Source organism: Tamandua tetradactyla, unplaced genomic scaffold (assembly GCF_023851605.1).
Source record: "Tamandua tetradactyla isolate mTamTet1 unplaced genomic scaffold, mTamTet1.pri scaffold_83_ctg1, whole genome shotgun sequence".
In the NCBI taxonomy this organism is placed as follows: Eukaryota; Metazoa; Chordata; class Mammalia; order Pilosa; family Myrmecophagidae; genus Tamandua; species Tamandua tetradactyla.
The window spans coordinates 251,988-277,610 of record NW_027518405.1 but is presented as its reverse complement, the minus strand read 5'-3'; the positions used below and the strand labels follow the sequence as shown (position 1 = coordinate 277,610).

At 37.1% G+C, this 25,623-nt stretch overlaps 1 protein-coding gene across 1 annotated transcript in view; it reads left to right on the top strand.

The window, feature by feature from the left end:
* LOC143673293 (uncharacterized) overlaps nucleotides 1–25,623 on the top strand; it is a 233,802-nt gene that overhangs the window by 16,597 nt on the left and 191,582 nt on the right. Inside the window, 2 exon segments of the mRNA XM_077147610.1 lie at nucleotides 5,838–5,915; nucleotides 11,347–11,470. The gene's annotated coding sequence lies outside the window, so the exon portion shown is untranslated.

Genomic DNA, 25,623 nt, shown 5'->3' with positions numbered 1-25,623 from the left:
GGGTGTGAGATACGGGTCCTCTTTCATTCTTTTGCATATGGATATCCAGTTCTCTAGGCACCATTTATTGAAGAGACTGTTCTGTCCCAGGTGAGTTGGCTTGACTGCCTTATCAAAGATCAAATGTCCATAGATGAGAGGGTCTATATCTGAGCACTCTACTCGATTCCATTTGTCGATATGTCTATCTCTATGCCAATACCATGCTGTTTTGACCTCTGCGGCTGTATAATATGCCTTAAAGTCAGGCAGCGCGAGACCTCCAGCTTCATTTTTTTCCCTCAAGATGTTTTTAGCAATTTGGGGCACCGTGCCCTTCCAGATAAATTTGCTTATTGGTTTTCCTATTTCTGAAAAATAAGTTGTTGGGATTTTGATTGGTATTGCATTGAATATGTAAATCAATTTAGGTAGGATTGACATCTTAACTATATTTAGTCTTCCAATCCATGAACACGGTATGCCCTTCCATCTATTTAGGTCTTCTGTGATTTTTTTTAACAGTTTTTTGGAGCTTTCTTTGTATAGGTCTTTTTTCTCTTTAGTTAAATTTATTCCTAAGTATTTTATTCTTTTACTTGCAATTGTAAATGGAATTCGTTTCTTGATTTCCCCCTCTGCTTGTTCATTGCTAGTGCATAGAAACACTACAGATTTTGAATGTTGATCTTGTAACCTGCTACTTTGCTGTACTCATTTATTAGCTCTAGTAGTTTTGTTGTGGATTTTTCTGCGTTTTTGACATATAGTATCATATCGTCTGCAAACAGTGATAGTTTTACTTCTTCCTTTCCAATTTTGATGCGTTGTATTTCTTTTTCTTGTCTAATTGCTCTTGCTAGAAACTCCAGCGTGATGTTGAATAATAGTGGTGATAATGGACATCCTTGTCTTGTTCCTGACCTTAGGGGGAAAGTTTTCAATTTTTCCCCATTGAGGATGATATTAGCTGTGGGTTTTTCATATATTCCCTCTATCATTTAAAGGAAGTTCCCTTGTATTCCTATCTTTTGAAGTGTTTTCAAAAGGAAAGGATGTTGAATCTTGTCATATGCCTTCTCTGCATCAATTGAGATGATCATGTGATTTTTCTGCTTTGATTTGTTGATGGGTGTATTACTTTAATTGATTTTCTTATGTTGAACCATCTTTGCACTCCTGGGATGAATCCTACTTGGTCATGATGTATAATTCTTTTAATGTGTTGCTGGATTCTATTTGCTAGAATTGTGTTGAGGATTTTTGCATCTATATTCATTAGAGAGATTGGTCTGTAGTTTTCTTTTTTGTAATATCTTTGCCTGGTTTTGGTATGAGGGTGATGTTGGCTTCATAGAATGAATTAGGTAGCTTTCCCTCCACTTTGATTATTTTGAAGAGTTTGAGCAGATTTGGTACTAATTCTTTCTGGAATGTTTGGTAGAATTCACATGTGAAGCCATCTGGTCCTGGACTTTTCTTTTTGGGAAGCTTTTGAATGACTGATTCAATTTCTTTACTTGTGATTGGTTTGTTGAGGTCATCTATTTCTTCTTGAGTCAAAGTTGGTTGTTCATGCCTTTCTAGGAACTTGTCCATTTCATCTACATTGTTGTATTTATTAGCATAAAGTTGTTCATAGTATCCTGTTATTACCTCCTTTATTTCTGTGAGGTCCGTGGTTATGTCTCCTCTTTCATTTCTGATCTTATTTATTTGCATCCTCTCTCTTCTTCTTTTTATCAATCTTGCTAAGGTCCCATCAATCTTGTTGATTTTCTCATAGAACCAACTTCTGGTCTTATTGATTTTCTCTATTGTTTTCATGTTCTCAATTTCATTTATTTCTGCTCTAATCTTTGTTATTTCTTTCCTTTTGCTTGCTTTGAGGTTAGTTTGCTGTTCTTTCTCCAGGTCTTCCAAGTGGACAGTTAATTCCTGAAATTTTGCCCTTTCTTCTTTTCTGATATAGGCATTTAGGGCAATAAATTTCCCTCTTATCACTACTTTTGCTGCGTCCCATAGGTTTTAATATGTTGTGTTTTCATTTTCATTCACCTTGAGATATTTGCTAATTTCTCTTGTAATTTCTTACTTGACCCACTGATTGTTTAAGAGTGTGTTGTTCAGCCTCCACTTATTTTTGAATTTTCTGGCACTCTGCCTATTATTGATTTCCAACTTCATTCCTTTATGATCTGAGAAAGTTTTGTGTATGATTTCAATCTTTTTAAATGTGTTGAGACTTGCTTTGTGACCCAGCATATGGTCTATCTTTGAAAATGATCTATGAGCACTTGAGAAAACGGTGTATTCTGCTGTTGTCGGGTGTAATGTCCTATAAATGTCTGTTTAGTCTAGCTCATTTATTGTAATATTTAAATTCTCAGTTTCTTTATTGATCCTCTGTCTAGATGTTCTATCCATTGATGAGAGTGGTGAATTGAAGTCTCCAACTATTATGGTATATGTGTCTGTTTCCCTTTTCAGTGTTTGCAGTGTATTCCTCACGTGTTTTGGGGCATTCTGGTTTGGTGCATAAATATTTATGATTGTTATGTCTTCTTGTTTAATTGTTCCTTTTATTAGTAGATAGTGTCCTTCTTTTTCTCTTTTAACTGTTTTACATTTGAAGTCTAATTTGTTGGATATTAGTATAGTTACTCCTGCTCTTTTCTGGTTGTTATTTGCATGAAATATCTTTTCCCAACCTTTCACTTTCAACCTATGTTTATCTTTGGGTCTAAGATGTGTTTCCTGTAGACAGCATATAGAGGATCCTGTTTTTTAATCCATTCTGCCAGTCTATGTCTTTTGATTGGGGAATTCAGTCCATTAACATTTTGAGTTATTACTCTTTGGGTAATACCTTCCTCTCCCATTTTGCCTTTTGTATTATATATATCATATCTGATTTTCTTTCTTTCTACACTCTTCTCCATACCTCTCTCTTCTGTCTTTTTGATTCTGACTCTAGTGCTCCCTTTAGTATTTCTTGCAGAGCTGGTCTCTTGGTCACAAATTCTCTCAGTGACTTTTTGTCTGAAAATGTTTTAATTTCTCCCTCATTTTTGAAGGACAATTTTACTGGATATAGAAGCCTTGGTTGGTAGTTTTTCCTCTTTTAGTAATTTAAATATATCATCCCACTGTCTTCTTGCTTCCATGGTTTCTACTGAGAAATCTACACATAGTCTTATTGGGTTTCCCTTGTATGTTATGGATTGTTTTTCTCTTGCTGCTTTCAAGATCCTCTCTTTCTCTTTGACCTCTGACATTCTAACTAGTAAGTGTCTTGGAGAACACCTATTTGGATCCCTTCTCTTTGGGTTGCGCTGCACTTCTTGTATCTGTAATTTTAGGTCTTTCATAAGAGTTGGGAAATTTTCAGTGATAATTTCTTCCATTAGTTTTTCTCCTCCTTTTCCCTTCTCTTCTCCTTCTGGGTCACCCACAACATGTATATTTGTGCGCTTCATATTATCTTTCAATTCCCTGAGTCTCTGCTCAAATTTTTCCATTGTTTTCCCTATAGTTTCTGTTTCTTTTTGGATTTCAGATGTTCCATCCTCCAGTTCACTAATTCTAACCTCTGTCTCTTGAAATCTACCATTGTAGGTTTCCATTTTTTTCATCTCTTCTACTGTATCTTTCATTCCTATAAGTTCTGTGATTTGTTTTTTCAGACTTTCCATTTCTTCTTTTTATTCATCATATGCCTTCTCATGTCCTCCCTCAATTTATTGATTTGGTTTTTGAAGAGGTCTTCCATTTCTGTTTGTATATTCAGAATTAGTTGTCTCAGCTCCTGTATCTCATTTGAGCTATTGGTTTGTTCCTTTGACTGGGTCATGTCTTCAATTTTCCTGGTGTGATTTGTTATTTTTTGCTGGCATCTGGGCATTTAATCAGATTTCCCTGAGTGTGGGACCCAGCAGGTTGAAAGACTTTCCTGTGAAGTCTCTGGACTCTGTTTTTCTTATCGCCACAGCTTGGGGAACCACTGATCCAAGGCTCCCAGCTGGCCTGGGAAGCCGTGTGTGGGAGGGGTGCCATTCACCGGCTGCCATAGCTTGGGGAACTGCTGATCCGAGGCTCCCAGCCGGCCTGGGAAGCCATGTGTGTGGGAGGGGTTCTGGTCGCCGGCCGCCACGGCTTGGGGAACTGCTGATTTGAGGCTCCCAGCCGGCCCAGGAAGGAGGGCGGGAGGGACTCCGGCCACCAGCCCTCGTGGCCTGGGGAAGCACGCGCCGCTCGGGGACCTCACCACAGTGGAATCTCTTAGCCGGTCCAGCCGGTCCAGACTGGGGTACACTGTGTGTCTGGTGTCTGTTGTGGCTCTGGGAGGTGTTTTGTACTGTTTCTAGTTATTTAGTAGTTGTTCTGGAGGAGGAACTAAGACGCACGCACCTTACTAAGCTGCCATCTTCTCCGGAACTATCTGTGAACATTTTAATCTTTGATTTCTCTGATATCTGCTATTTTTCTATTTATTCTTTCAAATTCCTCTTTATGCTCTTCTAGAGTCTTTTTTTAATTTTTAATTTTTTTTTAAAACATAACAACATATAAACATGAACATTCTTACCATATGATCATTCCATTCTTGGTATATAACAATAACTCACATTACAACATCACAGAGTTGTATATTCATTAGCACAATCACCTCTTAGAATATTTTCATCAATCCAGAAAAAGAAATAAAAAGAAAAAAGAAAAAAAATGGTACATACCATACCCCCTCCCCCTCCCCCTCATTGATCACCAGCATTTCAATCTACAAATTTATTTTAACATTTGTTCCCCCTATTATTAATCTATTTTTAATCCATATGTTTTTCTCATCTGTCATTAAGGTAGGTAAAAGATAAAAGGAGCATCAGAAACAAGGTTTTCACAATCACACAGTCATATTGCAAAAACTATACCATTATACACTCATCTTCAAGAAACATGGCTACTGTAACACAACTCTACATTTTCAGTCACTTTCCTCCAGCCTCTCCATTACACCTTAACTAAAAAGGTGATATCTATATAATGCATAAGAATAACCTCCAGGATAACCTCTCAACTCTGTTTGGAATCTCTCAGTCATTGACATTTTATTTTGTCTCATTTCACTCTTCCCCCTTTTGATCAAGACAGTTTTCTCAATTCCCTGATGCTGAGTCCCAGGTCATTCTAGGATTTCTGTCCCACATTGCCAGGAAGGTCTACACCCCTGGGAGTCATGTCCCACATAGAGAGGGAGAGGGCAGCAAGTTTGCTTGTCATGTTGGCAGAGAGAGAGAGGCCACATCTGAGCAACAAAAGAGGTTCTCTGGTGTGACTCTTTGCCTCATTTTAAGTAGCTTAGCCTATCCTTTGTGGGGGTAAGTTTCATATGAACAAATCCCAAGATTGGGGACTCAGCCCATTGCTTTGGTTATCCCTACTGCTTGTGAGAATATCAGGAATTCTCCACATAGGGAAGTTGAACTTTCCCATTTTCTTTCCATTCCCCCCAGGGGACTTTGTAGATACTTTTTTATTCATTGTTTGAATCACTCTGGGATTTATCGGGGCATCAGTCTAGACAAACCTACAAAATCTCATGCCCTACTCAAGGTTCCATGTACTTATGGTTTTCAATTAAGCTGACAACATAAGTTACATTAGAAAATGCACTAGTCACAATGTAAATTTTGTACCAAATAAACATTTTTTGCTTTAGTCTCAAACATAAGTTAAAGTTTTAAAAAGATGATATCTATTTATTGTGCAAGAATAACCTCCTGGATAACCTCTCAACTCTTTGGAATCTCTCAGTCATTGACACTTTATTTTGTCTCATTTCTCCCTTCCCCTGTTAGGTCAAGAAGGTTTTCTCAATCCCTTGGCACTGAGTCCCAGCCTAGGCACCATTTATTGAAGAGACTGTTCTGTCCCAGGTGAGTTGGCTTAACTGTCTTATCACAGATCAATTGTCCATAGATGAGAGGGTCTATATTTGAACACTCTATTCGATTCCTTTGGTCAGTGTATCTATTTTATGCCAGTACCATGCTGTTTTGACCACTGTAGCTTCATAATATGCCTTAAAGTCTGGTAGTGTGAGACCTCCAACTTCATTTTTTTCTCAGGATACTTTTAGCTATTGGGGCGCCCTGCCCTTCCACATAAATTTGGTTCTTGGTTTTTCTATTTCTGAAAAGTAAGTTTTTTGGATTTTAATTGGTATTGCATTGAATGAATTTAGGTAGAATTGACATCTTAACTATATTTAGCCTTCTAATCCATGAACACGGTATGCCCTTCCATTTATTTCAGTCCTTTGTGATTTCTTTTAACAATTTCTTGTAGTTTTTGTTTTGTACAGGTCTTTTGTGTCTTTAGTTAAATTTTTTCCTAAATATTTCATTCTTTTGTTTGCAATTGTAAATGGAATTTTTTTCTTAATTTCCCCCTCAGATTGCTCATTACTAGTGTATAGAAACACTACAGATTTTTGAGTGTTGATCTTGTAACCTGCCACTTTGCTGTACTTGTTTATTAGCTCCAGTAGTTTTGCTGTAGATTTTTCAGGGTTTTCAACATATAGTATCATATCCTCTGCAAACAGTGAGAGTTTTACTTCTTCCTTTCCTATCTTGATGCCTTGTATTTCTTTTTCTTGTCTAATTGCTCTGGCCAGAACTTCCAATACAATGTTGAATAATAGTGGTGATAGTAGACATTCTTATCTTTTTCCTGATCTTAGGGGGAAAGTTTTCAGTTTTTCCCCATTGAGGATGATGTTAGCTGTGGGTGTTTCATATATTCCCTTTATGATGTTGAGGAAGTTCTCTTTGTTGTGTTTGAAGTGTTTTCAACAAGAAAGGATGTTGAATTTTGTCAAATGCATTTTTTACATCAATCGAGATGATCATATGGTTTTTCTGCTTTGATTTGTTGATATGATGTATTATATTAATTGATTTTCTTATGTTGAACCATCCTTGCATAACTGGGATGAATCCTCCATGGTATGATGTGTAATTCTTTTAATGTGTTGTTGTATTCAATTTGATAGAATTTTGTTGAGGATTTTTGCATCTATATTCATTAGAGAGATTGGTCTGTGGTTTTCTCTTTTTGTACTATCTTTGTCTGGCTTTGGTATGAGAGGGTGATGTTAGCTTCATAGAATGAGTTAGGTTGCTTTTCCTCCTCTTCAATTTCTTTTGAAGAGTTTGAGCAGGATTGATACTAATTCTTTCTTGATTGTTTGGAAGAATTCACATGTAAAGCCATCTGGTCCTGGACTTTTCTTTTTGGGGAACTTCTTAATGACTGATTCAATTTCTTTACTTGTGATTGGATTGTTGAGGTCATCTATTTCTTCTCAAGTCAATGTTGGTTGTTCATGCCTTCCTAGGAAGTTGTCCATTTCATCTACATTGTCGAGTTTATTAGCATAAATTTGTTCATAGTATCCTTTCATTACTTCCTTTATTTCTGTAGGGTCAGTGGTTATGTCTCCTCTTCCTTCCTGATTTTATTTATTTGCATCCTCTCTCTTCTTTTTGTCAACCTCACTAAGGGTTCATCAGTCTTATTGATTTTCTCATAGAACCAACTTCTGGTTTTGTTGATTTTTCTCAATTGTTTTCATGTTCTCAATTTCATTTATTTCTACTCTAATCTTCATTATTGCTTTCATTTTGCTTGCTTTAGGGTTAGTTTGCTATTCCTTCTCTAGTTCTTCCAAGTGGACAGTTAATTCCTCATTTTTGCCCTTTCTTCTATTTTGATATAGGCATTTAGGGCAATAAATTTCCCTCTTAGCACTGCCTTTGCTGCATGCCATAAATTTTGATATGTTGTGTTTTCATTTCCATTTGACTCGAGATATTTACTGATTTCTCTTGTAATTTCTTCCTTGACCCACTGATTGTTTAAGACTGTGTTGTTGAGTCTCCATATATTTGTGAATTTTCTGGCACTCTGCCTGTTATTGATTTCCAATTTCATTCCTTTATGATCTGAGAAAGTGTTTTGTATGATTTCAGGCTTTTTAAATTTCTTGAAGCTTGCTTTGTGACCCAGCACGTGGTCTATACTTGAGAATGAATCATGAAGACATGAGAAAAAGGTGTATCCTACTGTTGTGGGTGTAATGTTCTACAAATGTCTGTTACATCTAGCTCATTTATTGGATTATTCAAATTCTGTTTCTTTATTGATCTTCTTTCTAAATGTTCTGTCCATTGATGAGAGTGGGGATTTGAAGTTTCCTACTATTATGGTAGATGTGTCTGTTTCTCTTTTCAGTGTTTGCCTCATGTATTTTTGAGCATTCTGGCTCAGTGCACAAATATTTATGATTATGTCTTCTTGTTTAATTGTTCCTTTTCTTAATACATAGTGTCCTTCTTTTTCTCTTTTAACTGTTTTACATTTGAAGTATAATTTGTTGGATATTAGTATAGCTATGTCTGCTCTTTCCTGTTTGTTATTTGCATGAAATATCTTTTCCCAACTTTTCACTTTCAACCTATGTTTATCCTTGGGTCTAAGATGTGTTTCCTGTAGGCAGCATATAGATGGTTCATGCTTTTTAATCCATTTTGTCAGTTTATGTCTTTTGATTGGGGAGTTTAATCTATTAACATTTAGTGTTATAAATGTTAGGGCAGTACTTCTGCCATTTTGACTTTTGGATTTTATATGTTGTATCTAATTTTTCTTCTTTTTAACCTTTTCTGATAGTCTTCATTTCTACACTCTTCTCCATACCTCTGTCTCCTGTCATATCTGTCTCTAGTGCTCCCTTTAGTTTTGTTGCAGAGCTGGTCTCTTCGTCACAAATTCCCTCAGTGATTTTTTTTGTCTGAAAATGTTTTAATTTCCCCCTCATTTTTGAAGGACAATTTTGCTGGATATAGAATTCTTGGTTGGCAGTTTTTCTCTTTTAGTAACTTAAGTATATCATCCCACTGTCTTCTTGCCTCCATGGTTTCTGCTGAAAAATCTATACATAGTCTTATTGGGCTTCCCTTGTATGTGATGGATTGCTTTTCTCTTGCGGCTTTCAATGTTCTCTCTTTCTCTTTGACATCTGACATTCTGATTAGTAAGTGTCTTGGAGTACATATATTTGGATGTATTCTGTTTGGGTACACTGCACTTCTTGGATCTGCAATTTTAAATCTTTCTTAAGGGTTGGGAAATTATCATTGATAATTTCCTCCATTAGTTTTTCTCCTCCTTTTCCCTTCTCCTTCTGGGACACTGACAACACATATATTTGTGCACTTCAAGTTGTCATTCAGTTTCCTGAGCCCCTACTCATATCTTTCCATTCTTTTCCCTATATTTTCTTTTGCTTGTCAGATTTCAGATGTCCTGTCTTCCAGTTCACTAATCTTATCTTCTGCCTCTTGATATCTAACATTGTAGATTTCCATTGATTTTTTCATCTCTTCTACTGTGACTTTCATTCCCATAAGTTCTGTGATTTGTTTTTTTCAGACTTTCAATGTCTTCTTTCTGTTCATTCCTTGTCTTCTTTACATTCTCCCTCAATTCATTGATTTGGTTTTTTATGAGGTTTTCCATGTTTGTTCAAACATTCTGAATTAATTGTTTCAACTCCTGTATCTCATTTGAATTGTTGGTTTGTTCCTTTGACTGGGCAATATCATCAGTTTTCCTAGTATGATTCATTATTTTTTGCTGGTGTCTAGGCATTTAATTTCCTTAGTTAGTTTATTCTGAGGATTGTTTTCACTTTTTTTTACCTAGGATTTTCTTGCTGGATGACTTTGTTTCTATCTGTTCTTTCACATTCAGTTTAACTTATTCTAGACCTCTACCTTAGGTTTTGTTTAACAGATCAGAATTTTTCAGTTCTTGTTTCTTGTCCTGCCTGTATGGTGACTTCCCCCACCCCCTCCCTTAGGAGAATCTAGTTAGGTATTATAGACCCCAGCCAGATTTTCCTAGACCAAACTGGCCTCTTCTCAGGAGGAAAGACTTACCTGTGTCACTTTTTCCTGAGGGTGAGACCCAGCAAGTTGACAGTATTTCCTGTGAAGCATCTGGACTGTTGGTTTTTCCTATCCTGCCCAGCATATGGTGCTTTTTTCCAGTGGGCCCCACCAGAATAAGGTGATGTGGTACCTTTAGCTTCCACAAACTCTCCTGCTGGGGGCATGGTTGAGACAGAGGAGAGGTTGTAGGCTGGCTTTAATCTCTTCACTTTTCCAGACCCTGGGGTCTCAATTCCTTGAGGGAATGATTCCGCCTGAGCTGGGCCCCACCCCTCTCCTGGGGAAGGCACAGGCTCCAGACAATTACTTAAACAAGCTTAATTCTGCCTATGTCTGGGCAGTTGGAGTCTGAGAAGTCTTGCAGCTGTATCTAAAGAGTAGTCAAGGCTTTGAAACAGAGCCATGAAATCAAGAAAGACAATTCATTCCAGAGCAGGACCCCTGTTTCTCGGGTTTGCAAATGAAGAGCTTAAGTTGGTATGTTGCTTTGTGTATCTACATGTCCTATGTGCCCCCTCCTTTCCTCCCTTCAGGCCTAGACCCTTTCAAGTATTAGATGCTGTCCAATCCAAAAAACATCTGTTTTTCTTTTCTTTTTTCTTTTTCTGTCAGCCCTGCCCCATCTGTGCCAGGGAAAACCCCAACAACCTTTGTTTTTACTTAGGGTTCAGCTGAGCTGGGGGCCTATTTTTAGTAGTCAAAATTTGTTAATTAATTCCGAAATTGGAGCTTGGCTGGGTTCAACCCCTGCTGCTGGTAAGGTCCCTTTCCTTTCCCCTCTGGGAAGCAGCCTGTGGGGGATGGGTACTAGCAACACAACCAAAAAAGTTATAGAATGTTAATATAGAGAAAAAAATAAAAGTAATAACAGTAAAAACAAAACAAAACAAAACAGAACAAAAACCTATAGCTCAGATGCAACTTCATTCAATGTTTTAACATGATTACTTTACAATTAGGTATTATTGTGCTGTCCATTTTTGAGTTTTTGTATCTAGTCCTGTTGCACAGTCTGTATCCCTTCAGCTCCAATTGCCCATTATCTTACCCTGTTTCTACCTCCTGCTGGACTCTGTTACCAATGACATATTCCAAATTTATTCTCGAATGTCCGTTCACATCAGTGGGACCATACAGTATTTGTCCTTTAGTTTTTGGCTAGACTCACTCAGCATAATTTAAAATAACTCAATCATACATTCCCCATCATAATGAATTTAAAGAACATGATATTTTCTGGGGCACATCACAGCTTCAAATCACCAAATTCATTCATGCTAATGTGTGATTGGGAACAGTTGGGTTAGTTTTTTAATTAAAGTAAGTATTTTTCTCATTTTGTATTTAGGCTTACTATGTGCAAGATATTGGACTAGAAATGAAAGATTATAGAGTGGTACTTAAGAGGACAAGTCTTAAAATCCGAAGATTTTGATTTGAATTGTACTCATTATTGGGATACCTCACTCAAGGTACTTAATACCTCAGTTTTGTCCTCTATAAAATAAAAATAATGCTCTAGAGTGTTGTACATGTGAATTAATTTTAGTATGTGCTTGAGCTCTGAGTATAGTGCTTGGAAAAGTAAACTTTAATTAGATGGTGATATGTACCCTATATACACATAAATAAATAAATATAGTATATGCATACATTTCCTGCTCTTGAGGGGTTTAAAGACTTCGAATGGTAATGAAAGTTCTTTAACACACTGATGTAATGCATATTTCCCCTAGGTTATGTATTAGCAGTTGAAACTGGGACCTCTTGGAAACACAGGTCTTAATCAAAGAACAGTTATTCCCAGAGAGATTCTTTTCCCTCTTAGGAGGGAAAAGAGGGCCAATGAGTGGAAGTTGTTAGGAGGTAGATTTTTGTCCCGGCACAAAAGAGAAATTTGTTAAAGAGCATATTGGAGATAGTGAGCATCTTGTGTCATGGAAGTGACTACAAGGAAGCTAGCTGATCTATTTATTGGGGACATTATAGAGGAGCTAGACTCCTTAGGGGCATTTTACAAGGACCCTCTTTTCTTCCCATGTTTTCAGAAGCCCTTTCCCTCTCCCTGTTCAGATGACTCATTCCTTGGAGTGACCTGGAAGCCTACAGATATTGCAGTGCCTTTTTTTTAGTGCTTGGCAAGGTTGAAAGTTTGAATCTTACTTCATAAGTGTGGTTGCCTTTGTTGATTATTCTGGGGTGCAGAGTACAGGTACAGAGTATGTGGCTTCTACAGGTGACTGAGGTAGACATTTACCTCTGTGTACCCATATGGCTAACTAATAACTAGCATTCCACTAATAGGACTTCATGTCCATGGTTTTAGGCTTTGATCTTTTGTAAAATGCTGTTTTGTTCTGTGATCATGAACTGTTAATCAATTGGCTATAGCTCAGTGTAAGTAGAGTGAGAAGATCCTTTCTGAGAGCCAGAACTGATGGGGTAGGAAAATGCTACTAAAAGATAAGGGAGGTCAGGTGAAGACCCTGCCCTATTCACCACAGCAGATGCTCAAAAAGTGTGAATGAAAGAAAACTGATAGAATACAGGAAAACATCAATGTCCTCTGGAAGGAATACATTCTTGCCTTTGTCTCATTGGCACATGTCTGTAGCTACTGAGTGCCTATAAGACAGCATGGAAGGAAAGAACTAACCCAAAGGATGGGTGGGCCCTTGTCTTGCCACCAGAGAATCCTACATTGTAAGATGTGTCCAAGGTCAGGGAAACACTAAGATACAGAGATAACATGTAATTTGTCCAGAATTTTCCAGTCGAGTTTCAACAGAGGAGAACTGGAAGCCAAGACTCTTGCTTCCTAGTCCTGGAAGCTCTCATTCAGGCCAGATTGCATCCAAACTCAGAGAAAAGAGAAGCAAGGTCTTGGAAAACTGGGGAGGGAACCAGGGAGACCTTGTGACATTTTCAGGCTGGTGACTCACACCAACCTGCAGACCAGAATGTTTATAATCAGTCATCACATTTCTCTCTACTCTCTAGAAACTTTGGGTGGCATAACAGACTTCAATTAAAATATGGTCTTCCCTTTAACCAATTAATCTTTAAATATCTTCCCACTCATTAACCTTGGCTAATTCCATGATAGGAGGAATGACTTTTGAATTAGTTCACTGACAACAAAAATCTTTGAGGACTTTTATATATCCATAGATATATATGAGTGTTTTATATATACATAGGTGCACATACACACACTTCTTTGGCAGCAGACATGCAAACATGCATGCAGTCATGTGCAATATATACCTCCCAGAGCTTGTGGATATACAAATGATACACACACTCCCAGGAACACAAACAACCTTGCAAAGAATTTGCCACACATGCATGGGCTCTTACCTACTCAATTTCACACATAGTGAAAAACTAAACAAAACAAAATCAACTACAAAAGAAACCCGCAGATAAAAGATTTGGAAGGACAAAGACTAAATAAAAAAATAATAAAAATATTAGCTCCTACTCATTGAGTTCTCAAATAAATACTGAGGATTATGTAAAGTGCTTTACATATACTGTTTCACTTGATCTTCTAAACAACCCTTTTAGTGGATCTTAGTATACCCTTGTTTCTTACAAGGACTGTGGTAAATTCTGTCCACCCCAGTGACTTGCCTGCACATTAAAGTTTGGAGCATTGTGGCACTGCTTGCCTGAGTTCACACAATTAGTAAATCACAGAGGTAAACATTAACTGCAGTTATGTTCTGACAAAACATTTGTTCTTAACCACTCAGATCTTAGTCTGTATTTCCAAGAAATGGGTCAGAGAGGGGAAACTTTGCTTTAATTTTTGCTGAACAGCAGCAAGAAGCATCTTCCACAGCTATCATCCTCAGCTTAAAAGGAGCAACTGTATGATAAACAAAAGGCCAAAAAATTGTCTACCTAAAATAAAATAAAATAAAGTAAAAAGTAAAGTAAAGTAAAATAAAATGAAGCAGTCTCCCTTTACTGAGCAAGGAGAAGTTTATCCTAAAGTGGTGCTGTGGTCAGAAAGGCACATGTTCCATGTGGGTTTGAACGTAACCTAGATGCAAATTCCTGAATGGTGTAGAAAGAGGAATTCAGGACATTTGGGGAAGGGGCTTACAGATAAGGATTGTCCTAAGGAACTTTTTCAGGGTCTTCACCCCAGACAGCCTTTGTGTGGATCAGCACAATTCCTCGCTCCAATTCTAGTAGACTTCTCTTTGGGGCTGAGAGGGTCTGGCCAGGGTCTTGACTCAGCTTGCTTGGTAGAAATGCTCCAAGCAGTTTAGTGTCATACAGTGAAAACATCATGGGAAGGGGAGGGTTTCTGACTATCTCCCTCATTCCTCATTCTGTGATTTTGTGCAAGACACCTTCTTTGAACCTTGGTGTCTGGATCTACCAAGGACATCATCACAGAGAGTGTTGTTGTAAGGATCAAGGTGAAATTGAAGATGTAAAAGGATCTTTCTTAATATACCTGGAGATCATTGTGTTTTTGTTGGGACAGACTTTTCTGACCAATTAGTGGTGTCTCTTTTCTCACAACTGCTCTCCCTCCAGGCAGAGTTCCTTTGATCATGCATTCACTGATGACACCCAGAACCAGGCACTTGACTTCATATTTTCCCAGAAACTGTTTGGGGTGATAGGTTGCCCCTTGTGCTTCAGATTTGTTTGTGGTCTGAAGAAGAGGAGAGGTTTGGTGAAGGAGGTAATGAGATCCTCTATTTTCTCCTCTTTCAAATCACTAAGGGGTAGGTGGAAAGTGGTTCAAATGAGAGAGAAGCAAGGAAGCTTGAACCAAGACAAGACTGAGTTTAGTGTCCTGGTCTATAAAGTGGTATGAGATGAGGTCTTTGTCACAGATTTTTAAATTTTGGTGAGAATGCGATAATGAGCATAAAATGCCTTGTAGTAGAAAAAGACTTCACGTTAAATGATTATTATGAACTTGTTGATTGGCTTGGCAAAGGGAGAGATTAGCAAATGAGTCTTAGTTTCCAGGGTTGCTGTGATAAATCCATACACTGGTTGATATAAACAAAAGAAGCTTATTGGCTCACATTTTGTAGGCTAGAAATCTAAACTCAGGGTACTGGCAGATATTTTGGATGTAATTTGGAAGTTCTTTGGTGATGAGGCACAAACACTGATAGCAAGCCAGCTAAGAATGCATGAAAGGACAGCTTTATTAGATCACAGAGCTTGGAGGAGGAGAGGGGAGTTTGAGGCCAATGGAAGGAGATGGGACTTGCCTAACCTAGGCTCTTATGAAGCTCTGTAGAGGAGGGAGAAAGAAGAATACATGTGGGTCCTATACTCTTGCCTTTATTGTGAGCCAGAGGGGAGGGGTGGAGCTTTCCCATGGATACTGGAGATTGGCAGTTTTCAACTATACTGCATGAAAAGCAGAAGTGGCAAGCTGAGGTGAAGCTAAGGTGGCTCTTATCATCCAAACCATGTGGAAGTGCATGTCTTGCTAGCTGCAGTTAAGCCTAGGGCAGTGCTGGATTACAGTTCAATAGTTTTAGGTATTTCCCTCTAGCTACTCCAATACACCAAAAACTGACAAGGGATATCTATATACTGTATAAGAATAACCTCCAGAATGACCTCTTTACTCTATTTGAAATCTCTCAGCCACTGAAACTTTATTTTTTTAATTTCTCTTCTCCTTTTGGTCAAGAAGGCTTTTTCAATCCAGTGATACCAGGGCCAGGCTCATCCCCAGGAGTATGTCTCACATTGCCAAAGAGATTTCCACCCCTGAGAGTCATGTCTCTTATGGTGGGGAGGGCAGTGAGTTTACCTGTGGAGTTGACTTAGAGAAAGAGTCCATATCTGAGCAACAAAAGAGGTTCTCTGGGTGTGACTTTTTTTTTATTTATAATTTTTTAAATATCAAAAAATACCAAACAAATGCAAACATTTATATTTTGATCATTCTGTTCAACATACATAATCAGTAATTCACAATAGCGTCACATAGTTTCATATTCATCATCATGATAATTTCTTGGAACATTTGCATCTATTCAGAAAAAAAATAAAATGAAAACAGAAAAAAATTTATACAGACCATACCCCTTACCCCTCCCTTTCATTGATCACTAGCATTTCAAACTAAATTTATTTCAACATTTGTTCCCCCTATTATTTATTTTTATTCCATATGTTCTACTAGTCTGTTGACAAGGTAGGTAAAAGGAGCATCAGACACAAGGTTTTCACAATCACACAGTCACATTGTGAAAGCTATATAATTATACAGTCCTCTTCAAGAAACATGGCTACTGGAACACAGCTCTACATTTTCAGGCAGTTCCCTACAGCCTCTCCATTAAATCTTGAATAACAAGGTGATATCTACTTAATGTGTAAGAATAACCTCCAGGATAACCTCTCAACTCTGTTTGGAATCTCTCAGCCATTGACACTTTGTCTCATTTTACTCTTTCCCCTTTTGGTTGAGAAGGTTTTCTCAATCCCTGGATGCTGAGTCTCAGCTCATTCTAGGATTTATTTCCCACATTGCCAGGAAGGTCCACACCCCTGGGAGTCATGTCCCATGTAGACAGGGGGAGGGTGGTGAGTCTGCTTGCTGTGTTGGCTGGAGAGAGAGGCCACACCTGAGCAACAAAAGAGGTTCTCTTGGGGGTGACTCGTAGGCTTAATTTTAAGTAGGTTTGACCAATCCTCTGTGGGGTTAAGTTTCATATGAACAAGCCCCAGGACTGGGGCTCAGCCTATAGCTTTGGTTGTCCCCACTGCTTGTGAGAATATCAAGAATTCTCCATTTGGGACAGTTGAATTTTCTGGGGGTGACTCTTAAGTATAATTATTAGTAGGCTTAGCTTCTCCTTTACAGGAATAAGATTCATAAAGGCAAGCCCCAAGATCTAGGGCCTGGCCCATCAAGTTGGTAGTCCCCAGTGATTGTGAGAATATCAGGTCTTCCCCAACTAGGGAAGTTTAATATTTCCACATTTTCCCCCAGTCCCACAAGCAAATACTTTTTAATCTTCTGCCCAGATTATTCTGGGATGTACTGGGGCATCAGCAACCTGTACAAGCCAGCAAGATCTTACTTCCTATTCAAGGTTCCATGTAGTTATGGTGTTCAAATAAACTGACCATACAAGTTAAATTAGATATTGTGTTATGGAAAATATCAATTTTGCACCTAGTAAATATCTCTTCCTTTGGTCTCACACAGAAGTTGAAGTTTTTAAATGTGGTCACTATCATTTTTTACCCTTTAGTCTGATTTACTTTAGTCCCACCCAGATCAGCTTCATTTATATCTCTACTTGAAGTCTGATCACTTTTTCAGTGTTTTTCACAGTTGCTATATGGAGTAATGCTGACTTTCACAGCTGTAGAACTCTAGCTCTGAGTCTCAGGTGTCATATAATACCATGAATTTCCAGGGAATGATTATACACAAAGAGCTCAGCATCTCAGAATAAGAAATAACAATTACAACTCTGGAATAGATGTGACTACTGTAAGAGCTTACAATCTAGAAACCTTACAATAGGCTTTCACCTGATAATCTGTGTTCTCAAATTCAATTCTCAGAATTTGTTCATTATAATTAGTCCATAAAATGAGGCATTATACTATGTATCTTTTAGTTTCTAGCTTATTTCATTTAACATACTATCCTCAATGTTCATTCCCCTAGTTGTATGCCTCACAACTTCCTTCCTTCTTGCAGGTGTTCAGTAGTCCAATATACATATACATCACAGTTCACCCTTCCATTCCTCAGTTGACCTACCTTAGGCCACCTCCATCCATTGCAAATCACCAATGCTGTCACCATTAGGGCAAGAATGCAAATGTCCACTCCTGTCCTCACTCTTCGTTCCTCCAAGAATATACCTAACTACAGGGTTGCAGGATCGCAAGGCAACCCCATCCCTAGGCTCTTGTGGAGCAATCACACTGCTTTCCAGAGGGACTGCACCAGTCTACTTCCCTACCAACAGTTAATAGTTACATTTCTCTCTCTGCATTTCTCCAGCACTTTTATCTCTCTGTTCATATTTAAACAGATTTATTCACACATAATACAATCCAACCTAAATAAAAACCAATGGTTCCCAGTATAATAACATAGCCATGCCTTTAGCACACAGTCTATATGAGGACATTTCCACTTCTTCCTCAAAGAATCTCATACCCCTCCCCCATATTCCCTACTAACTAACATTTAGCTTTGGCATATTGCCTTTGTTACATTCAATGGAAGCATATTACAATGTTTTTAACTATAGACCTTAGTTTGCATTGATTTTATCCCTCCCCAGATACCATTTTCAACACCTTGCAATGGTGAGGTTATTTGTTCTTCCTCATGTGAAAACATTCCTATATTTGTTTATAATCATCATCATTGTCCACTCCAGGCATTGTTAAGTTATACCATCCCAGTTCTTATCCTCTGTCTTTTCTTCTGGTTTCATACATGCCCCCATCCTCTTCCCTCAACCATACTCACACTCAGCTTCATTCAGTGTACTTACAATATTATGCTACCATCAGATAGTACTGATTTCTGGATCTTTGCAATCAGTCCTGTTGAACATGCTGTACTTTTTCATCATCAAATGCCTAATATCTACCCTCTATCTCCTGATAACCTGTGTTCTTAACTTTAAGTTTCAAAGTTCACTCAATGTTAGTTCATTAATATTTATGAATTAACTCATTAATGTTAGTTCATATTAGTGAGACTCTACAGTGTTTATCCTTTTGTTTCTGGCTGATTTTACTCAGCATAATTTCTTCAATGTTCATCCACATTGTTATTTGCTTCATGAGTTTATTCTGTCTTACAGCTGTGTGATATTCCATCATATGTATATACCACAGTTTGTTTAGCCATTCCTCTGTTAATGGGCATTTGGACTGTTTCCATCTCTTGAGAATTGTGAATAGTGCCGCTATAAACATCAGTGTGCAAATGCCTGTTTATGTCTTTGCCTTCAGTTCCTCCCCATATATATCTAGTAATGGGATTGCTAGTCACATGGTCATTCTATACTTAGCTTCCTAAGAAACCACCAGATTGCCTCCCAGAGTTGTTGCACCATTCTACATTCCAGCCTACAGTGAACAAGTGTCCCTCTTTCTCCACATCCTCTCCAGCACTTGTAGTTTTTTGTTTTTTTTGATAATGGCCATTTTAGTAAGTGTGGGAGTATATCTCATTGTGGTTTTGATCTGTATTGTCCTAATAGAGGTGTAGCATCTTTTCATATATTTTTGAGCCATTTGTATTTCCTCTTCTGAAAAATATCTGTCCGTGTCTTTTTCCATTTTTAAATTGCGTAGTTTGTCTTTTTGTTGTTGAATTGCAGAATCTCTCAATATGGTCCAGATATTAAACCCTTATCTGATATATAGTTTCCAAATGTTGTCTACCATTGCATAGGCTGCCTTTTATTTTCCTAACAAAGTCCTTTAATATGCAGAAGTGTTTAATTTTGAGGAGATCCCATTTATCTATTTCTTTTTTCATTGCTCATGCTTTGGCTATAAGGTCTAGGAAACTACTTCCTGTTACAAGATCCATATTTTCCTACATTTTCTTCTCAGATTTCTATGATCTTAGCTCTAACATTTAGGTCTTTCATCCATTTTGGGTTAATTTTTGTGAGGGTATGAGATATCTGTCCTCTTTCATTCTTTTGTATATGGATATCCAGTTCACCAAACACCATTTATTGAAGAGGCTACTCTGTCCCAGTTGAGTTGACTTGACTGCCTTATCAAAGATCAAGTGGCCATAGATGAGAAGGTCTATGTCTGAACACTCAATTTGATTCCAATGGTCAGCATATCTATTTTTATGCCCGTACCATGCTTTGCATCACTGTAACTTTGTACTTTAAAGACAAGAAGTGTGAGATTTCCCACTTAATTCCTCTTTCTTGAGATATTTTTTAGCCATTTGGGGCTGTAAGGATCTTGTACCCTGCTACTTTTCCCTTCCAAATAAGTTTGGTTATTGGTTTTTCTATTTCTGTAAAGTAAGTTGTTGGAATTTTAATTGAATTTGCAATGAATCTAGAAATCAATTTGGGTAGAATTGATATCTTAACTATATTTAGTCTTCTCATCCATGAATATGGTATGTCCTTCCATTTATTTGGATCTTCTTTGATTTCTTTTAGCAATTTTCTATATTTTTCTGTATATAGGTCTTTTGTGGTGTTGGTTAAATTTATTTTTAAATATTTGATTTTTTTGTTGCTATTGTAAATGGATTTTTTTCTTGATTTCCTCTCAGATTGCTCATTACTAGTTTATAGATACACTACTGATTTTTGCATGTTGATCTTGTACCCTGCTACTTTGCTAAATTAATTTATTAGCCCTAATAGCTTTACTGTAGATTTTTCAGGATTTTCTATATACAGTATCATGTTATCTGCAAATGGTGAGAGCTTTACCTCTTCCTTTCCAATCTGGATGCCTTTTCTTTTTTTTATTGTCTAATTGCTCTGGTTAGAACTTTCGGCACAATATTGACTAACAGTAGTGACAGTGGACATCCTTGTCTTGTTCCCAATCTCAGAGGGAAAGCTTTCAGTCTTTCCCCATTGAGTATGAAATTAGCTGTGTGTTTTTTTTATATATTCCCTTTATCATGTTGAGGAAGTTCCCTTCTATTCCTATCCTTTGAAGAATTTTCATCAAGAAATGATGCTGAATTTTATGAAATGCATTTTCTGCATCAATCGAGATGATCACGTGTTTTTCCTGCATTGATTTATTGATGTGGTGATTTACATTAATTGATTTTCCTGTGTTGAACCAGTGTTGACTACCTGGAATAAATCCCACTTGGTCATGCTGTATAATTCTTTTAATGTGCTGCTGAATTTGACTTGCAACTATTATGTTAAGAATTTTTGTATCAATATTCATTAAAGAGATTGGTATGTAGTTTTTCTCCTTGTAGTATCTTTGTCCGGCTTTGGTATTAGGGCAGTGTTGGCTTAATAAGATAAGTTAGGTAGCTTTCCCTCCTCTTTAGTTTTTTTAAGAGTTTGAGTAGGATTGATACTGATTCTTTCTTGAGTGCTTGGTTGAATATACATGTGAAGTCATCTGGTCCTGAACTTTTCTTTTTTGGGAGCTTCTTGATGACTAATTCAATCTCTTTATTTGTGATTGGTTTGCTGAAGTTGTCTATTTATTCTTAAATCAATGTTGGTTGTTCATACTTTTATAGGAAGTTGTGCACTTCACCTACATTGTCTAGTTTATTAGCATATAGTTGCTCATAGTATCTTCTCCTTATCTCCTTTATTTTTGTGGGGACAGTAGTTATGTCCCCTCTACTATTTCTGATTTTATTTATTTGCATCCTATCCCTCTTTTTTGTAAGCTTAGCTAAGTGTCCATCAATATTATTGATTTTCTCAAAGAACCAACTTAAAAAATTCTTTATGGTTTTCATATTCTGAATTTCATTTATTTCTGCTCTAATATTAGTTATTTCTTTCCTTCTGTTTGCTTTAGGGTTTGTGGTTCTTTCTTTAGTTCTCGTTCTTCCAGGTGAACAGTTATTCCTTGATTTTTGCTCTTTCTTCTTTTTAAGTATAGATATTTATGGCAATAAGTTTCCCTCTCAGCACCACCTTTGTTGCATCCCATAGGTTTTTTTTTTAATACTTTTATTGAGAAATCTTCCACACATGTATTCCATACATGATGTACAATCAATGGCTTGCAGTATCATCACATAGTTGTGTATTCATCACCATGATCATTTTTAGAACAGTTACATCACTCCAAAAAAAGTAACATAATGAAAAATTCATACATAACATACACCTTACCCCTCAACACATTAATTTTTTTATGTTAAATAATTGACAATTTTTATTGACCTAAACTTTCTTTTTTTAAAACTTTTTAAATTGTGTAGTATAACATACATACAAAGGAAAGAAATAAAAAAGTAATATTTTTAAAGCACTGTTCAAAAAGTGATTACAGGCTAGATCCCAGAGTTTGTCATGGACTATCATATGATCCTCTTATATTTTTCCTTCCAGCTGTTCCAGAATATAGGAGGCTAGAGGGCTTAAATACTTTTTTATCATCACAATTGACTTTTTTCTTCTTTTTTTTGTGAACAAAAACATGTATACAAAAAAGCTATAAATTTCAAAGCACAGCACCACAATTAGTTGTAGAACATATTCAGACTTTGACATGGGTTACAATTTCACAATTTTAGGTTTTTACTTCTAGCTGCTCTAAAATACTGGAGACTAAAAGAGATATCAGTTTAATGATTCAGCATTCATATTCATTTATTAAGTCCTATCTTCTTTGCATAATTCCACCATCATTTTTTATCTTTCTATCCCTCTCTTTAGGGTTGTTTAGTCTATGGAAGTTCTAAATTTTGGATAATGGAAGGGTCTGTCATTAGTAAGGGGTAGGGAGATGGAACTATCTGATGTTCCCGAGAAGGTAGACTAGGTTTCAGGATTTTTCTGGACCAGGGACCCATCTGGAGGGTGTAGGTTTCTGGAAAATTACTCTAGTACCTGGAACCCCTATGGAATCTTATATATTGCCATAGGTGTTCTTAAGGATTGGCTGGAATGGTCCTGGTTGAAGGTTGGCAGATATAATAGGTAGCAAGGTCTACCTGAAGCTTGTGTATAAGCCACCTCCAGAGTAGCCTCTCGATTCTTATTTGAACCTCTCTGCTACTGATACTTTTTAATTACACTTCTCCCCCCCCTTTGTCAGGATTTAATTGTTGATCCCATGGTGCCAGGTCTGGATTCCCTAGGAGTCCTCTCCCATGTCACCAGGGAGACTTCTCCCCTGGGCATCATGTCCCATGTGGGGGAGAGGGCAATGATTTCACTTGCAGAGTTGGGCTTAGAGAGAGTGAGGCCACATCTGAGCAATAACAGAGGTTCTCCAGAAGTAACTATTAGACATGCCTATAGGTAGCTTAAGCTATGTTACCTACATAAGCTTCACAAGAGTAAGCCTCATGATTGAAGGCATGGCCTATTGATTTGGGTATCCCTAAGGTTTGACACAGTATCAGGGGCTTCCCTGATGGTAAGGTTTAATAGTTCCATAGTCTTTCTCTCCTTCCTCAGGGGACTTTGCCAATACTTTTTGATTATCTGCTTAATATACTCTAAGATGTTTTCAGGCACCATAAGTTCTGATATGTTGTGTTTTCATTTTCCTTGAGATATTTGCTGATTTCTTCTTTGAGCTACTCATTGTTTAAGAGTGTACTATTTAGCCCCCATATATTTTTGAGTTTTCTGGTCTTCTGCTTGTTATTGCTATCCAACTTCATTCCATTGTGATGTGAGGAAGTGTTTTGTAAAATTTTAGTCTTTTAAAATGTATTTATATTTGCTCTGTGACCCAACATGTGTTCTGTCCTAGAGAATAATCCAAGATCATTTGAGAAAAATGTATCTCCTGCTGTTGTGGGGGTATAATTTTCTGCAAATGTCTGCTAAGTCTAGTTCATTTATTCTATTATTCAAAATCTCTATTTCATTATTGATCATCTGTATAGGTGTTCTACTGTTGATGAGAACGGTGTATTTAAGTCTCCAAGTATTACTGTAGAGGTGTCTACTTCTCCAGTGTTGTCAGTGTGTACCTTATGCATTTTGGGGGCAATTTGGCTCAGTGCATAAATATTTAAGACAGTCATGTCTACTTGATGAATTGTTTCTTTTGTTAATACATAATTAATATGTCTCTTTTTGTACTTGTTTCTTTTAATTGTTTTAATTTGTTGGACTACCCCTGCTCTTTTCTGTTTGTTGTTTGTGTGAAATATCTTTTACCAATCCTTCACTTTCAATTGTTTTGGTCCTTGAGTCTAAAGCGAGTCTTTCGTAGACAGCATATAGATCAGAACTGGTTTTTAATCCATTCTGCTGGTGTATATCTTTTGACTACAGAGTCTAATCCATTAACATTTAATGTCATTGAAGTAAAGGCAATACTTACTTCTACCATTTAGTTTCTTGGTTTCTTGGATTTTTGTTATATTTTACTTTTTTCTCTCTTAACCCATAATGATAGTCTTCATTTCTATACTCTTCTCCAGACCTCTCTCTCCCATCTTTTTCCAACTGCCAAGTAGTGCTCTCTTTAGTATTTCCTGTAAAACTATTCTCTTAGTCTCAAACTCAGTGTCTGTTTGAGAATATTTTAAGCTCTCCCTCACCTTTGAAGGATAGTTTTCCCAGGTGTAGGATTCTTGGTTGGCAGTTTTTCTCTTTCAGAATCTCCAGCATAAGGTTCTACTACCTTCTTGCATCCATGGTTTCTGTTGAGAAATCTGCATATGTCCTATAGAGCATCCCTTGTATGTGATGGATCACTTTTCTCTTGCTGCTTTCAGAATCCTCTCTTTCTCTTTGATATTTGTCAATGTGATCAGTAAGTGTCATAGAGTAGGTCTGTTTGGATCTATTTGTTTGGGGTAGACTGTGCTTTTTGAATCTGTAATTTTATATCTTTCATAAGAGATGGGAAATATTCAGCAATTATTTCCTTCACTATTCGTTCTGCCCTCTTTCCCTTCTTTTTTCCTTTAGGACTACCGATAACACATACATTCATGTGCTTCATGCTGCCGCTTAATTCCATGAAACCCTGCTCATATTTTTCTTTTCTTTTACCTATCTCTTCTTTTGTGTGTAGGATTTCATACATCCTCTCCTCTAGTTCATAAATCCTTTCTCCTGCCTCTTCAAATCTGCTATAGTAAGTCTCCATTGTGTTTTCATCTCTTTTGTTGTGTCTTTCATTCCCGTACGTTCTGCTATTTGTTTTTTCAAGCTTTTGGGTTCTTCTTTATGGTTGCCCAGTGTCTTCTTTATATTCTTCATCTTTTTTGCTGTATCTTTCCTCAACTCATTCATTTTATTTTGACTTGATTTAGCACATTTGATTGAACATTAATTAGTTCTTTCAGCTCCTGTATCTCATATGAAGTTAGGTTGTCTTCATTGCTTGTGAGAATAACAGGCTTTCTCCAAGTGGGGTAGTTGGATTTCCCCCCTTTCTCACCATTTCCACAAGGGGACTTGGCAAATACTTTTGTATTCACTGTTCAAATCACCCTGGGATTTATCAGGGCATCACTCTGGACAAACCTACAAAATCTCATGCTCTATTCAAGGTTCTGTATTCCCAGGGTGTTCAACTAAGCTGTCTTATAAGTTATATTAGAAAATGCACTAGTCAAAATATAAATTTTATACCAAATAAACATTTTTTTGCTTTACTCTCACACATAAGTTAAAGTTTTAACATATGAATGACCATCTATTTTCAGCACCCTGCAATATTGACATGCCTTTGCTCCATATATTTTCTTGACTGTCTGCTCTCCCAGACTGAATTTCAGAATGACATACATCAGGTCTGTTCATCTCCCCTTTGTACATCACAATGTGGTATATGAAAAGAATCAGAAACTGTGTTGACAGAATGAAAGATACTCCAATTTGGGCATTTTTTTCTTGATTTAAGACCATGTTCTGGGAATAATGTTGAAGAAAACTCCCAATGAGGACAGGATTTCAGGAACTCTGAG